The sequence below is a fragment of the Heterodontus francisci genome, chromosome 20 (assembly GCF_036365525.1).
Source record: "Heterodontus francisci isolate sHetFra1 chromosome 20, sHetFra1.hap1, whole genome shotgun sequence".
In the NCBI taxonomy this organism is placed as follows: domain Eukaryota; kingdom Metazoa; phylum Chordata; class Chondrichthyes; order Heterodontiformes; family Heterodontidae; genus Heterodontus; species Heterodontus francisci.
Window position 1 is genome coordinate 28,768,685 of NC_090390.1, and position 16,300 is coordinate 28,784,984.

The 16,300-nt window shown below is 43.4% G+C and overlaps 1 non-coding gene across 1 annotated transcript; it reads left to right on the forward strand.

Annotated features, from left to right (window-relative positions):
• Positions 1-3,327: 3,327 nt before the first annotated feature.
• Positions 3,328-3,431, forward strand: LOC137381003 (U6 spliceosomal RNA). Its single transcript, XR_010977101.1, has one exon. It is a non-coding gene; the product is annotated as a U6 spliceosomal RNA (small nuclear RNA).
• The last annotated feature ends 12,869 nt before the right edge of the window (positions 3,432-16,300 follow it).

A 16,300-nucleotide genomic window follows, 5' to 3' on the forward strand; every position in this document is an offset into this window, starting at 1 on the left:
GACCTGAGAGAACGGAGTGCCTCAAGTTCAGAGGGGGACAGGTTAGAGTGAGTGAGGGGCCAGAGAAATTGAGATGACCAATGTCTCGCCGACAGTTTTCAATGAAGAGATCAAGAGCGGGTAAGAGGCCAGGGTGAGGGGTCCAGGTAGAGGGAGAATGCTGGAGGCGGGTGAATGGGTCTGCTGGTCGGGGGAAGGACTCCTGGTCGAAGAAGTGAGCCCGGAGGCGGAGGCGACGGAAGAAGAGCTCAACGTCATGCCGAGCGCGAAATTCATTGAGGTGGGGGCGTAAGGGGATAAAACTGAGACCTTTGCTGAGTACAGAACGCTCAGCATCAGAGAGGGGGAGGTCAGAGGGTATAGTGAATACACGGCAAGGGGTCAGATCAGAAGGGGTGGGGTCAGAGGGAAGTGAAGCGGAAGGAGGATCTGGAGGGGCATTAGTCCCCATCAGCTGCTGGAGCTTGCGTTCCTTAACACCTGAAAGGAAGAAAAAAAGTTTTTTGTTAATGCGTCGGATGAGACGTAAGATGAGATGAAACTGCGGAGTAGAACAGATTTGAGATAAGGTGAGACGGTGCTGCTGGAGAGAGAGGTCCAGTGTGTGCATATGGCGGCGCATAGCACTGAGTGTGGATCTCAGGATGCGGCGAGAGTAGCAGTCCGAGGAACGTTGTATTTCTCGGAGATACCTGTGATCCTGGGTGGTTTCAAAGCATGATGGGTGAAACTGCAGTTGGAATCCACGTGGAATCAGTCGGAGCCGGAGACAGTCACTGAGGAAGGAGATGTGGCTGTGAAAACGAGTTTTGGTAGATACCTTATCAAACACCAGGAGGGAAATAGAAAGCAATGAAGGTGAACAAGGTAAAAGAGACAAACGAAAATCCCGTCGGAGAGAAGAGCAGAACTTCTTCAAGGTAGGCATTCCTGGAAGAGAAGTGGCAGTGAATTAAACACTAAAATAAAAGCAAAATACTGCGGATGCTGGAAATCTGAAACAAAAACAAGAAATGCTGGATTCACTCAGCAGGTCTGGCAGCATCTGTGGAAAGAGGAGCAGAGTTAACGTTTCGGGTCAGTGACCCTTCTTCGGAACTGACAAATATTAGAAAAGTCACAGATTATAAACAAGTGAGGTGGGGGTTGGGCAAGAGATAACAAAGGAGAAGGTGCAGATTGGACCAGGCCACATAGCTGACCAAAAGGTCACGGAGCAAAGGCAAACAATATGTTAATGGTGTGTTGAAAGACAAAGCATTAGTACAGATTAGGTGTGAATATACTGAATATTGAACATCAGCAAGTGCAAACCTGAAGAAAAACAACCTGAAAAAAACAGTGGGTAAGCAAACTGAACAAACTAAGATGAAATGAAATAAATGCAAAAAAATTGTAAAAAATGTAAAAAGGAATGCAAAAAAAAGGAAGAAAAAATAACTAAAAATGACTAAAAATGAAAGTAAAGTGGGGGGCTGTCATGCTCTGAAATTATTGAACTCAATGTTCAGTCCGGCAGGCTGTAGTGTGCCTAATCGGTAGATGAGATGCTGTTCCTCGAGCTTGCGTTGATGTTCACTGGAACACTGCAGCAATCCCAGGACAGAGATGTGAGCATGAGAGCAGGGGGGAGTGTTGAAATGGCAAGCAACCGGAAGCTCAGGGTCCTGCTTGCGGACTGAGCGGAGATGTTCCGCAAAGCGGTCACCCAGTCTGCGCTTGGTCTCCCCAATGTAGAGGAGACCACACTGTGAGCAGCGAATACAGTATACTACATTGAAAGAAGTACAAGTAAATCGCTGCTTCACCTGAAAGGAGTGTTTGGGGCCTGGGATAGTGAGGAGAGAGGAGGTAGATGGGCAGGTATTACACCTCCTGCGATTGCAAGGGAAGGTGCCCTGGGATGGGGACGAGGTGGTGGGGGTAATGGAGGAGTGGACCAGGGTGTCGCGGAGGGAACGATCCCTTCGGAATGCTGACAGGGGAAGGGAGGGGAAGATGCGACTGGTAGTGGCATCACGCTGGAGGTGGCGAAAATGGCGGAGGATGATCCTTTGGATATGGAGGCTGGTGGGATGAAAAGTGAGGACAAGGGGAACCCTGTCACGGTTCTGGGAGGGAGGGGAAGGGGTGAGGGTAGAGGTGCGGGGAATGGGTCGGACACGGTTGAGAGCCCTGTCAACCACAGTGGGGGGAAATCCTCGGTTGAGGAAAAAGGAGGTCATATCAGAAGCACCGTCATGGAAGGTGGCATCATCAGAGCAGATGCGTCGGAGACGGAGAAACTGGGAGAATGGAATGGAGTCCTTACAGGAGGTAGGGTGTGAAGAAGTGTAGTCGAGGTAGCTGTGGGAGTCAGTGGGCTTATAATGGATATTGGTAGACAACCTATCCCCAGAGATGGAGACAGAGAAGTCGAGGAAGGGAAGGGAAGTGTCAGAGATGGACCATGTAAAGGTGAGAGAAGGGTGGAAATTGGAAGCAAAGTTGATAAAGTTTTCTAGTTCGGGGCGGGAGCAGGAAACGGCACCGATACAGTCATCAATGTACCGGAAAAAGAGTTGGGGGAGGGGGCCTGAGTAGGACTGGAACAAAGAATGCTCGACATATCCCACAAAAAGACAGGCATAACTAGGACCCATGCGGGTACCCATAGCGACACCTTTTACTTGAAGGAAGTGCGTGGAGTTGAAGGAGAAGTTGTTCAATGTGAGAACAAGTTCAGCCAGGCGGAGGAGGGTGGTGGTGGATGGGGACTGGTTGGGCCTCTGTTCCAGGAAGAAGCGGAGAGCCCTCAAACCATCCTGGTGGGGGATGGAGGTGTAGAGCGATTGGACGTCCATAGTGAAGAGGAGGCGGTTGGGACCAGGAAACTGGAAATAGGAGAATAGCATATGGCTGCTTTATTAGAACTGCTTTTATATTATGTCGCCTGCCTTGTCTCATGAGGCCAACAGCAAAATACTCTGAATCGATATAACCTGGTGTGCATATTTGGGATTGAACTCCTCCTGGAATTATAAAGATAGAACAGACACCTAGTATTTCCCAACAGAAAAGCAAAATTCCTCGATAGGTGATTCCTCAGCCCTGAGGAGGTATCGATTAGATGACTTGTGGAGAAAAATACCAACATAGACTTGATGGAGCAAATGGCCTGTTTCTTTGTCATAAAATTCTATGATTTCTAAGCGGAGGGCATGGTCTTAGAGAGCAACCATATCTTCTTGGGGAAATTTATACTCGGAGAGATATGATTTGAAACTTATAAAAGGAATGGATAAAGTGGATTTAGAAGTTTCATTTGAATGGGTAACTGTCGGATTGGTGCTCACTTCGGCAGCACATATACTAACATTGAAATGATACAGAGATTAGCATGGCCCCTGTGCAAGGATGACATGCAAATTTGTGAAACGTCCATATTTTTTATTAACCGTGACAGTTGGAAGTACTCTTTCCTCTTAGTCAGAAGGTTGTGGGTTAACATCCCACTCTAGGACTTGAACACAAAAATCAAGGCTGATACCGAGGGAGTGCTGCACTGTAGGACGTGTCATCTTTCAGATAAGTGTTAAACCGAGACTCCGTCCTCCCTTTCAGGTGAACGTAACGGATCCTGTGGCACATTTTGACCAGCATGGATATGATGGGCCTAATGGCCTCCTTCTGTGTTGTAAATTTTCTATGATTTCTATGATGAGAGGACAAATACCTCTAAAATTCATGGGGAAAGATATCCAATAAATTCTGTCTTCTGAGGGTTGACTTCTTGCAGAACACATGTAGGAAGTATAAATATACTATAATCCTTGTTCAGTTCTTGAGTGATGAAAACAATATAGTATATCAGGAGGATATATGGGTTAGATGAGATCACCGAGTGATACCCCATTATGGAAAGGCTATTAAAGTCTTGAAAGTGTTCATCATAGATTCCCAGGATGATGCAAAGAATGGTGAACTATAGTAATAGAAAATTAAAAACAGAAAATGCTGGAAATACTCAGCCAGTCAGGCAGCGTCTATAGAGAGAGATACAGTTAGCGTTTCAGGTTGATGTCCTTTCTTCATTGTAATAGGAGACAATTAAGATTATGGAACTATATTCACTAGAACAGAGAAAGTTAAGAGAAGATTTAATAGAGGATTATGACATTGTAAACTTTGCATGTAACCATTGTTAGTGGGGTGTGATTAGTTATATTTTCTGGCCGAAGCTGGTCCGAAAATGTTTCTGGCTCACCTCCACCATCTAAAACAAACAGTGTTTCAAAATCATTGTCATTTTGTGAAGCATAATTAAAGTAAACTTTTAATAGGGTATAAATCTTTATGAAATTAAATGCACTTATAGTGCATTACTCAACAAAACAGGATGAGTACTGTCTACGTACCTGTTAGACCATCAAAATACCAAGTTGACGCTTGCTGCTGCTAATCTGTAAGTGGCAGGATGTGTAAACACAACAATATTGCATTATTAACCAGCTTGTGACAGCTGAATGTGATTAAGTAGAATTACTGATTCCACATGTGTCTTGAGAAGATGATTTATAGACAACTGACTTTATGTGAAGTCCTTTATCAGCCAGTATCCAGTTAGGTGCTGTGCCATTTTGAGACACTCTAGATCTGCTACAAAAAAGATAGCACTCAATTATATCAACATTTGCTATTGTTGCTTTTCAAAATACATATATATTGCTTTTTCCACTGTAATTTTCACCAGTGTCAATCATTTGTGACATTCCAAAACAGATAACAAATGATATTACTTCTCTTCTTTAATGGTCAATTTTATCTCATTACTGGTGTAAACAGGAAAGGTGGGATACTTGTGAAACAGACCAATTACAAAAATAAAATACTGTGCTTGTTGGTAATGCTCAGCCAGTCAAGCAGCATCTGTGGAGAGAGAAACAGAGTTAATGTTTGAGGTTGATGACCTTTCATCAGAACCGGAAAAAGTTAGAGAGGCATAGCAGGTTATAAGCAAGTGCCAGACTGATTACAGCCTGGCAACTATATTTGTCTATATTAGTACAGGAATATTGGCATTTCTATGTCTGCTACTTTAACATAGGCACTAATCTCTTTATCTTAATAACTCCAAAACAATAGTGGATAAAGGAATGCTCTGCATTTGTGTGATAAAATAAAATGTTAAATTACAGAATGGGCATGCAAAGGGCAAATAAATTTCAATATTGTTAAGTTTGGGGGTGGGTGCATTTTGTTAGGAGGAATAAGGAAGCCATGTGGCTTCTTTGAAAGTAAGAGTCCAAATAGGGTAAAGGAGCAAAGGGATGAAGGGGTACAAACTCACAAATCATTAAAAGTAGCAAGGCCGGCTATCAAGATAATTAAAAAGCAAACCAAGCACTGGGGTTCATTTGTAGTGGAATAGAATTGAAAAGCAGGGAAGTTATTTTAAACATATAGACGTATATAACTTGGACTGCTGTGACGGTTTGGTTTCCATATTTCAGAAAGGATAAAAAGCACAGGAGAAGGTGCAAAAAATTTACAATGACGAAATCAGAACTGAGAGGTTATATCTATCAGGAAAGACTGAACAGACTGGGACTGTTTTCTCTAGAAAACAGAGGCTGATGGGCAACCAAATGGCGGCTTTTTAAATTGTGATAGCGTAGACTCCTGTTGTGGGGTGTCCAAAACTAGAGGTCTTAAATGCAAGATTGTCCCTAATAAATTAATTAAGAAAATCAGGAGAAACTTCTTTACTGAGAGACTGGTTACAATGTGGAACTTGCTACATGTGGATTAGTTGAAGCGAATAGCATAGATGAATTTATAGGAAAACAAGATAAGTACAAAAGGGGGATAGGAATATAAGAATATTCTGATAGGGTTAGATAGCATATGATGGGAAAAGGCTCAGGTGAGGCATAAACCAGTTTGCACTGACCAATTGGGCTGAATGGCCTATTTCTGTGCTAATAATTCTATTCCAAAAAAATTAACACGTTCATGCACTAATATTGCAAACAATGATAAAGTGAACTGTTCAGAAGATATTTTCATATCTAAAAGTACATTTTTAAATTGTAAATAAGGCAGAAATTGCAGTGCATGGCTGCTGGTGTAGAGGCCTGCTAGCTTCAAGCACAGGCCAGTGATGGGACCGCACCACTGTAGTCCTGGTTCTGCATTCTCTGCTCATGTCTATCATAGGATTTGCACCAGCAGCACAACCTCACAATTTCTTTCCTCATAAATAAAACTAAAGGGTGGTAATCCTCTAACCAGCTGTTCCATGAAACTTGGGGACACTGACTCAATCACAATTCCATGCCCTTAGTCAGGTGCTTCTTCACAAGGGGAAAGTTGTCTCCAGGTTCCCATCACTTTTGTCCTAGTAGGTGGCTCAGAGCGACATTGTTAGAGATCTGGAGACAGATTACTCAGAGACCACAACTGGTACTTGGGCTGGTGGAGACAAGATATCTTAACGCATTTAGAGACCCATCACCATTTAGCTTTAGTGTCTCCACATTCTTACTGGACAAAATCAATATAGCTAATAAAATTATTGGTTTTGAGGGTAATCTGGAGCCAAGTGGGAAGAATCTGAGTCATCAATGACAGGTCGTCCCTTTCAAGTCCTGTTCAGGAACCAGTTTGTTAGATAATACTGGAGTATTATGGATCTTTCTAGTTCAGGTATAAAATTACTAAATCTACAAAAGAGACCTGACTCTGTTCCAACCCATTGCCAGGCCTGTCTTTTTGGAGTCCACTCGACCTCGGAGAATCTACTCACAAAGAAGGACAGACACTAATTGTTAGTTAGAAAACTCAAAACTGGGCATCTGTGAGGCACTGTGGGCCATTAGCAGCAGCAGATTTGTATTCAACCACAATATATAACCTCACGGTCTGGCATATTCCCCACTCTACCATTACCATCAAGCTGGGAGGCCAACCCTGATTCAACGAAGAGTGCAGGAGGGCATGCCAGGAGCAGCACCAGGCATACCTAAAAATGAGATGTCAGCCTGGTGAAGCTACAACATAGCATCATTTGCATGCCAGACAGCAGAAGCAATGTCCAATAGACAGGGCTAAGCAATCCCACAACTAATGAATCAGATCTAAGCGCTGCAGTCCTGCCACATCCAGTCGTGAATGGTATATAAAAACAAGAAATGCTGGAACTACTCAGCAGGTCTGGCAGCATCTGTGGAAAGAGAAGCAGAGTTACCGTTTCGGGTCAGTGTGAATGGTGGTGGACAATTAAACAACTGATAGGAGGAGGAGGCTCCACAGATACCCCATCCTCAATGATGGGGGAACCCAGCACATCAGTGCAAAAGACAAGGCTGAAGCATTTGCAGCCATCTTGAGCCAGAAGTGCTGAGTGGATGATCCATCTCAGCCTCCTCCGGAGGTCCCCAGCATCACAGATGCCAGTCTTCAGCCAATCCGATTCACTCCGTGGATTATCAAGAAATGGCTGAAGGCACTGGACACTGCAAAGGCTATGGGCCATGACAACATTCTGACAATAGTACTGAAGACTTGTGCTCCAGAACTTGCCGCGCCCCTAGCCGAGCTGTTCCAGTACAGCTACAACACAGGCAACTACCCAGTAATGCGGAAAATTGCCCAGATATGTCCTGTGCACAAAAAACAGGTCAAATCCAACCCAGCCAATTACCACCCTATCAGTCTACTCCCGACCATCAGCAATTGTGCTGTCAAGCGGCACTTGCTCAGTAATAACCTGCTCACTGACACACAATTTGGGTTCTGCCAGGGCCACTCAGCTTCTGACCTCATTACGGCCTTGGTCCAAACATGAACAAAAGAGCTGAACTCCAGAGCTGAGGTGAGAGTGACTGCCCTTGACATCAAGGCTGCATTTGACGAGTCAATGGGAATCAGGGTGAAAACTCTGCCAGGTGGAGTCATACCTAACACAAAGGACGATAGTTGCGGTCATTGGAGGTCAATCATCTCAGTCCCAGGACATCACTGCAGGAGTTCCTCAGGGCAGTGTCCTAGGCCCAGTCATCTTCAGCTGCTTCATCATAAGGTCAGAAGTTGGAGATGTTTGCTGATGATTGCAGTGTTCAGCACCATTTGCGACTCCTCAGATACTGAAGCAGCCCATGTCCACATGCAGCAAGACCTGGACAACGTCCAGGCTTGGGCTGATATCTGGCAAGTAACATTTGCGCCACACAAGTGCCAGGCAATGATCATCTCAAACAAGAGAGAATCTAACCATCTCCCCTTGACATTCAATGGCATTACCATTGCTGAATCCCCACTATCAACATCCTGGGGGTCACCATTGACCAGAAACTGAACTGGACCAGCCACATAAATGCTGTGGCTGCAAGAGCAGGTCAGAGCCTGGGAATTCTGTGGCGAGTAATTCACCTCCTGTCTCCACAATGCCTATCCATCATCTACAAGGCAGAAGTCAGGAGTGTGATGGAATAATCTCCACTTGCCTGGATGGGGGCAGCTCGAACAACACTCAAGAAGCTCAACACCATCCAGGACAAAGCAGCCCACTTTATTGACACCACCACCTTCAACATTCACTCCCTCCACCACAGTGGCAGCAGTGTGTACCATATACAAGATGCACTGTAACAACTCATCAAGGCTCCTTCGGCAGCACCTTCCAAACCTGCGACCTCTACATCTAGAAGGACAAGGGCACTAGATGCATGGAAACACCACCACTCACAAGTTCCCCTCCAAGCCACTTACCATCCACACTTGGAACTATATCGCTGTTCCTTCACTATCGTTGGGTCAAAATCCTGGAACTCCCTTCTGAACAGCACTGTTGGTGTACCTACACTCCAAGGACTGCAGCAGTTCAAGAAGGCAGCTCACTACCACCTTCTCGAGGGCAATTAGGGATGGGGCAATAAATACTGGCCTAGCCAAGGTTGCCCACATCTCCCAAATGAATAAAAAAAAACTGCTAGTGGTAATTTAGCAGAACATAGAAATTAGGCGCTCCTTCTGATTGGCATGATAAGCAGAACTCATCATAATTTTTTTTACTTGTTCATGGGATGTGAATTTTCACTGAAGTCCCTTCCACATCATGAACATGCAGAATCCTCCACTAAACTATTGATTCTATCAGTTGAAGAAAAAGATTTGTAGCAGAAATGGTTGTTTCTCTGCAACCTGTTGAATACTGAACCCTGAATATTATGCAGGTATTCACCTAATTAACCTCAAGAATATGCTTTCTAGCTGCAGTTTTCTCAAGCCTGAGTTGCCTTGTTGACTGTATGACTAACATGTGTCTTCATCATGATGAAAGAATCTATGTAGAGCAGCATGTAATGTGCCACCCACTTTAGTTATCTGCAGAGCACTGCCATTGGCTAGCCACCTCCTGTACATTCAGTTGTATGTTTTAGGGTGCTTCCAGGCTAAGACTGTTGATATCTGCAGTATCAGCTAATTTGCTATCCACTGTGGTATCAAGAAGGTCAAATATTATTCAGCATGGTCAATAATGTTGACAAGTAACAGCAGCATTATTGCATAATGATACATGGTTTGCTGGCTTTCTAAGAGTCTAAAGATCATTGGTTCCACCTAAGTTGCCTATTAGACTCCTGTACACACCTTACATAAAAGGGGTAATTTTGCAATTCAGGCTCCTAACAGGAAGTTGCAATTGCTAGATGTAGGGGTCGAAGATAGAGCCAAAATACTGTATTTCCAATTGTCTACCCTGTATTCTCAGTGTGGCTGCTCACTTCCCAGAGCATGGATTGAGGAGCTACACATTTTATTTCATCAGTTTCCAACTGGAATGAGATTACCATCAGAGACTGATTCAGGTGTGTGCCTGATTCCTAGAAGCTCCAAGGATACGTAACTCCTCGATTTTAAGGCCATCATGCATGTCATCTTCATTTGAAAGGCAGGGAAGAGTAATTAAATGACTTCTGGGAAATCAAGGTTCCCTTATGCAGCCAAGTCTCATCACAGCCTTGTTTGAACCATGGAGAGATGCAGAGTTCAGGAACAAGGCTGATGTTATAACCATATGATTAACAAACTTGAAGCAGTGCATCAGGTGCCTTGACTAATCAGGGATGTCTTACAACCCCCTCGGCCCCTACCTTAAGTTTAATGAATAATTGTTGGATGCTCTGTAACTTTACCCTGCAAAGAGATCTAACTATTAGGTTTAATGAACAGGATATCAAAACCATTGCAGAGCAGGAGGACAAAAGTGTTGTAGAGAAACACCAATGCAGTAAAGAATAATGGTCCATCATCTGGTAATTCAAGATGCTTTCCAGTGCACATCAGAGCTGCCCGATAACTGCTGGGAACTGTGTTGTACTGACGGGGATCTCAAATTTTATATCATTCTGACCTCAATCAAAGAATCTATCCTTGATTTTAATTAGGTCAAGATTAGATGACAACATTTACCTCTTTTGCTAATTCTTTCCATGTTTTTTATTTATTTATTTAGAGATACAGCACTGAAACAGGCCCTTCGGCCCACCGAGTCTGTGCCGACCAACAACCACCCATTTATACTAACCCTACTTCTTTTTTTCTTTTTCTTCTTTCTTTCTGTCTGCAAACGCGACATGAAATCGTGTGACATTGATCACAAGTCGTGGGAGTCAGTTGCCAGCATTCGCCAGAGCTGGCGGGCAGCCATAAAGACAGGGCTAAATTGTGGCGAGTCGAAGAGACTTAGTAGTTGGCAGGAAAAAAGACAGAGGCGCAAGGGGAGAGCCAACTGTGCAACAGCCCCGACAAACAAATTTCTCTGCAGCACCTGTGGAAGAGCCTGTCACTCCAGAATTGGCCTTTATAGCCACTCCAGGCGCTGCTTCACAAACCACTGACCACCTCCAGGCACGTATCCATTGTCTCTCGAGATAAGGAGGCCCAAAAAAGAAGAAAACCCTACCGTAATACCATATTCCCTACCACCTACCTACCTACACTAGGGGCAATTTACAACAGCCAATTTACCTATCACCTGCAAGTCTTTGGCAGTGGGAGGAAACCGGAGCACCCAGGGAAAACCCACACAGTCACAGGGAGAACTTGCAAACTCCGCACAGTAAGTACCCAGAATCGAACCCGGGTCCCTGGAGCTGTGAGGCTGCAGTGCTAACCACTGTGCCGCCCTAAAATGTGTTCTGTAATTTGTGCTTCTGGATGATAGAACAGCCATCCTTGCCATAAATCATTTCTGCTTTTTCCCCGTGATCCCTCAAGAAATTTCCCCAGGGTCTGGTCATCAATCCTGATTTCCCCTAATTTACATTCTCCAATGTTCAAGGAAGTTGCATAGTTAACAGCTGTACTTTGATCACTTTGGGCTGCTCACTGGTACTGAATGATAGTTCCTGCTGCTCCAATGGATGGACACTGTGTGGTTGTTCTATATTCTAACTCTTGAAAACAGTAAAATCCCCGGTTAATGAGCATGTTTAATAATGCTGAAAAGCTTATCCATGCTCAATTAATCTGTGAATAGCACTGAAACAGGATAGTAAATTAGATTGTAGGAGCCATGCAACGTAGAGTAGCTGAACGTCATAAGATCTTCAAGGCATTAATCTGGAGCAAAAATTAAATAATTCAAATTTGTGTCCAATGTGAGTTCTGGGGAAAGTCACTTTAAAAGACTGGCATAAATATTTAGGCATTTATATGCATCAAATGGTGCGATTTCAGAAGTTAAAGCAAGGGCTTGTTTCAAAAACAACCTACTGTGAGGAAATCAGCTATATTCAGTGGATCCTTTTTCTTTTATATTAATTTATGGGATGTGAACATTGCTGGCAAAGCCAATATTTATTGCCTATCCTTAATTGTCTTTGGGAAGATGGTGCTGAGCCATTGAAGTTGGCATGATGAAGTTATACCCACAGTGTTATTAGGTAGGGAGTTCCAGGATTTTGACACAGTGCAGGTGAAGGCATGACAATATATTTCCAAGTCAGGATCTTGTGTGACTTGGAGGGGAACTTGCAGGTGTTCCTGTGCACCTGCTGCCCTTGTTCTTCTTGGTTGCGAGTTTGGGAGGTGCTGTCAAAGAACTCGGGAGTTGTTGCATTGTATCTTGTAGATGATACACACTGCAGCCAGGTGCACCAGTGATGGAGGGAGTGAATGTTTAAGGTGGTGGATGGGGTGCCAATCAAGCGGCCCGCTTTGTCCTGGATGGTGTTGAGCTTCTTGAGTGTTGGTGGAGCTGCACTCATTCAGGCCAGTGGAGAATATTCCATTACACTCCTGACTTGTGCCTTGGAGGTGGTGGAAGGGCATTGAGAGACAAAAGATGAGTCACTCACCATAATATGTCCAGCCTTTGACCTGCTCTTGAAGCCACAGTATTTATGTGGTGGGTCAAGTTAAATTTCTGATTAATGGTAACCCCCAGCATGTTAATAATGGGGGAATTAATGATGGTAATACTGTTGAATGTCAAAGGGTGGTGGTTAAACACTTAAGCCATAAAGTCATAGGACTTGATTTTCAAATTTTCATGGAGATCACAGAATTGCAGAATTGTTACAGTACAGAAGGAGGCCATTTGGCCCATCATGTCTACATATAACTGTCTAATTCTCTTTTGAATGATTCAATTGAACCTGCCTCCACCACACTCTCAGGCAGTGCATTCCAGATCTTAACCACTCACTGCATGAAAAAGTTTTTCCTCATGTTGTTTTTGCTTCTTTTACCAGTTACTTTAAATTTATGCCCTCTTGTTCCTTTCATGAGTGGAAACTATTTCTCCCTATCAACTCTATCCAGACCACTCATGATTTTGAATACTTCTATAAAATCTTCCCTCAGCCTTCTCTTCGCCAAGGAAAACAGTCTCAACTTCTCCAATCTATCTTCATAACTGAAGTTCCTCATTCCTGGAACCATTCTCGTGAATTTTTTCTGCACCCTCTCCAGTGCCTTCACATCCTTCCTAAAGCGCGGTGCCCAGAACTGGACGTAATACTCCAGCTTAGGCCAAACTAGTGTCTTATACAAGTTTGACATAACCTCCTTGCTCTTGTATTGTATGCCCCTATTAATAAAGCTCCAGGATACTGTATGCTTTATTAACCGTGCTCTCAACCTGTCTTGCCACACTTTGACATCTGCACCCAGGTACCTCTACTCCTGCGCCCCCTTTCAAATTGTACCCTTTATTTTGTATTGTCTCTCCATGTTCTGCCCACCAAAACGTATCACTTCACATTTCTGTGCATTGAACTTCATCTGGATGAGGTTGGGTGCAGACGTGCTTTTAAATGCTGTGAGTAGCTTTATTAGGTCTCCTTGTGGTTCTGCATCTAAATATAAAAGCATCGTGTCTGATCTCTCTAACAATTAGCTAACCGGATAGTAGGAGGTTCAATTTGGGAATTGTCTCGGCCTCCTTCTGCCTCATCCTCACTATCTCTTTTGTCCTTCTCTGTCCTTACTACCTGACATACCTGTTCTTGCTTATCCTCCTTCCGGCAGTGATATTGTTTCAACATATTACTGTGACACAGCTGATTCTTTTTCCAGTGATCTGGGGTGATCGTCAAATAATTTACTTTACCAATCCTTTTGACTGCTCTATGTGGTCCATTGAAATGTGCTTTCAGCGGATCACCCTGTAAGGGCAGTAATACAAACATATCATCCCCTGGTTGAAATGTTCGGGTCTTGGCATGCTTGTGTGCCATTTCTTCATGCTTGTTTGGGAAGCTTTAAGGTGTTCCTGAGCCATTTTGCAGGCTCTCTTGAACTGCTCCTGGAATACGGAGACATATTCTAATATGGAAGGTTTGTCCCTCTGTTCTAAAAACCTTTCTTTGATTAGTTTCATAGGATCTCTTCCCTCATGTCCATAAACTAATTCAAAAGGACTAAAACCGGTCGACTCGTGAGGTGAATCCCTGGTGACAAACAAAAGAAATTCCAGCCCTTTATCCCAATCATGGGGATATTCATGACAGTATGCCCTGATCATTGTTTTGAGGGTCTGATGGTACCATTCTAAAGCCCCTTGTGTCTGTGAGTGGTATGCTGGGGGCGTAAACCCAGATTACTCATAACTGCCTGAAAAATTTTAGACAAAAAATTGGAACCCTGATCTGACTGGATCTCAACCGGTAATCCATATCGAGTGAAGAACTGGGTTAACTTCTTTACCACTACCTTAGCAGAAATTATTCTCAAAGGAATGGCCTCTGGGAACCGAGTAGCCATATCCATAATAGTGAATATATATTGGTGTCCCGCGTTTGTTTTTGGTAAATGTCCCACACAATCTACCAACACCCTACTAAATGGCTCCTCAAAAACTGGGAATTAGAGGTGCTGGTTTTATTGCAGGTTACAGCTTTCCCACAATGTGGCACCTTTTACTAAAAAGCCGCATGTCCTTGTGAAGACCTGGCCAGTAAAAATGTTGTCTTATATGGGCTATCCTTAATACTTCCTGGCGATACTTGGGCGGTACCACTATCTTGTGAACCACTGTCCGTTCTTCATCCACAGGCCTGTGAGGAGGTTTCCACTTCCTCATCAGAATCCCATTTTTAATATAGTAGCTTTCTAGAACTCCCTCTGCCTCAGCTTCGGTTTGAGCCAATTGTGCCACTTGACTTAACTCTTGATTGGCTTGCTGAGCCGCAATCAGAGAAGACTTATTGAATATTTCCTTCAGATTATCCAAATCCCCAAAAAGGTTTCAGATAACGAAATATCTGTCTGTGGTGCCAATTTGACCTCTGACGATGGAACTTGTTTAGCTATTGCTCGGGTCACTACACACATGATGGAAAAATTCCTGAAACCTTTTCCTGAAACTGCTCTGTCTCCTTGACTTCACTTGATCTTTCCAAGACTACTGGAGAAGTTACTACCTTTGCTCCAGCCAAATCATTCACCAGGAATAGGTCAACTCCATCTACTGGCAAACTATGGACAACTCCTACAGTTACCATTCCAGACATTAGGTTACACTCCAGGTGCACCCCATACAAAGGTATGGGTATATACTCCCCGCCAATACCATTCACTGCCGTTCACTGAAACCCTGGCATTCAATGTGCTCTCTGGTGGAAAAGTCATGCCTTTCCCTAGCAAAAGAGTTTGTGTGGCTCCTGTATCCAGAAGTATACCTATAGGTTTACCTACCTCACTTGAGGAATAAGGATTTACTTTTCCTTCTGACAATAATTCCCCATATCTCTCAGGTATTTTGTTCATGTCTCCCATACTCATAGCATTTTTTTTTTAACTTGGCCTTACAGCTGCAGTCAGAGGTACAGCTTGATCTGTCAGACTCTCAGTCAAGGCCCCTTTTTCTGCATTGGCCTTGTGTACCCCAATAAGTCCCATGGGTTTACCCCGTAACTTCTTTTATAGTTCTAGCATTTTTAATTGGAATACCCTTTCTCGCTCCCTTTCTATCTCCTACCTTTCTTCTTTTTCATTTTCTCTTTCCTTTTTTCTAGTTCCAGCTTCTGAAATGCTTTTTTTCTTTTTCTTCTCTTTCTTTTTCTCTTTGTCTTGCCCTTTCTCTCTCCTGCCACTCTGCTTGCTCCCTCTGAAATGCCCTTTTTCCTTTTCATCTCTCTGAAATTCTTGTTCTAACTTCATCCTGTCCAACTGAATCCGTGCCAGTGTTACCTTGTCGTCTTCCGATTCTACTTGTCCCTCTGGCTCTTTCAATTCAATCTTCAGCTGTCTGGCCACTAGCCTCTGAGTGTCAGGTCTTCTAGCTTTTGATCAAATATCTACCTTTAAGTGCTCCACCACACTTAACAGCTTGGCAGCGAACAATGCCTTTAAAGAATCATAATTTGTTCCAGACTGCTGAATAAATGCACTTGCATCGAAAGTAGCCATTCCGGTAGTGTAAACTTTACTCTAATGCACAAGGAACCTGAGATTTTCCTGTCCCCCTTTTCAATTATTATTACCCCACTTACAATTGCACTACATCAGCTTTGCGTTATCCCAGACGAGCCCCCAATTATTTGTTATGACCGAGGTAAGAGGAATGCACTGTCTTTCTCTAGTTCCACTACTCCACTGGTCACAACATATATTTAAATATTTTACCCAGTTACTGATACGGCCAATTATATACTTTATATTAGTTTCAGAATAAAAATCCTCCAACCAGGTTTCTTTAAAAAACAACAAAATTTATTAAAAAACAAGACTTATTCAATAAAGATGCAAAGTTTATTAGCACAGTTTGAAATATGACAGTATAAATATCTACCCTTCTAAAATAACCTAA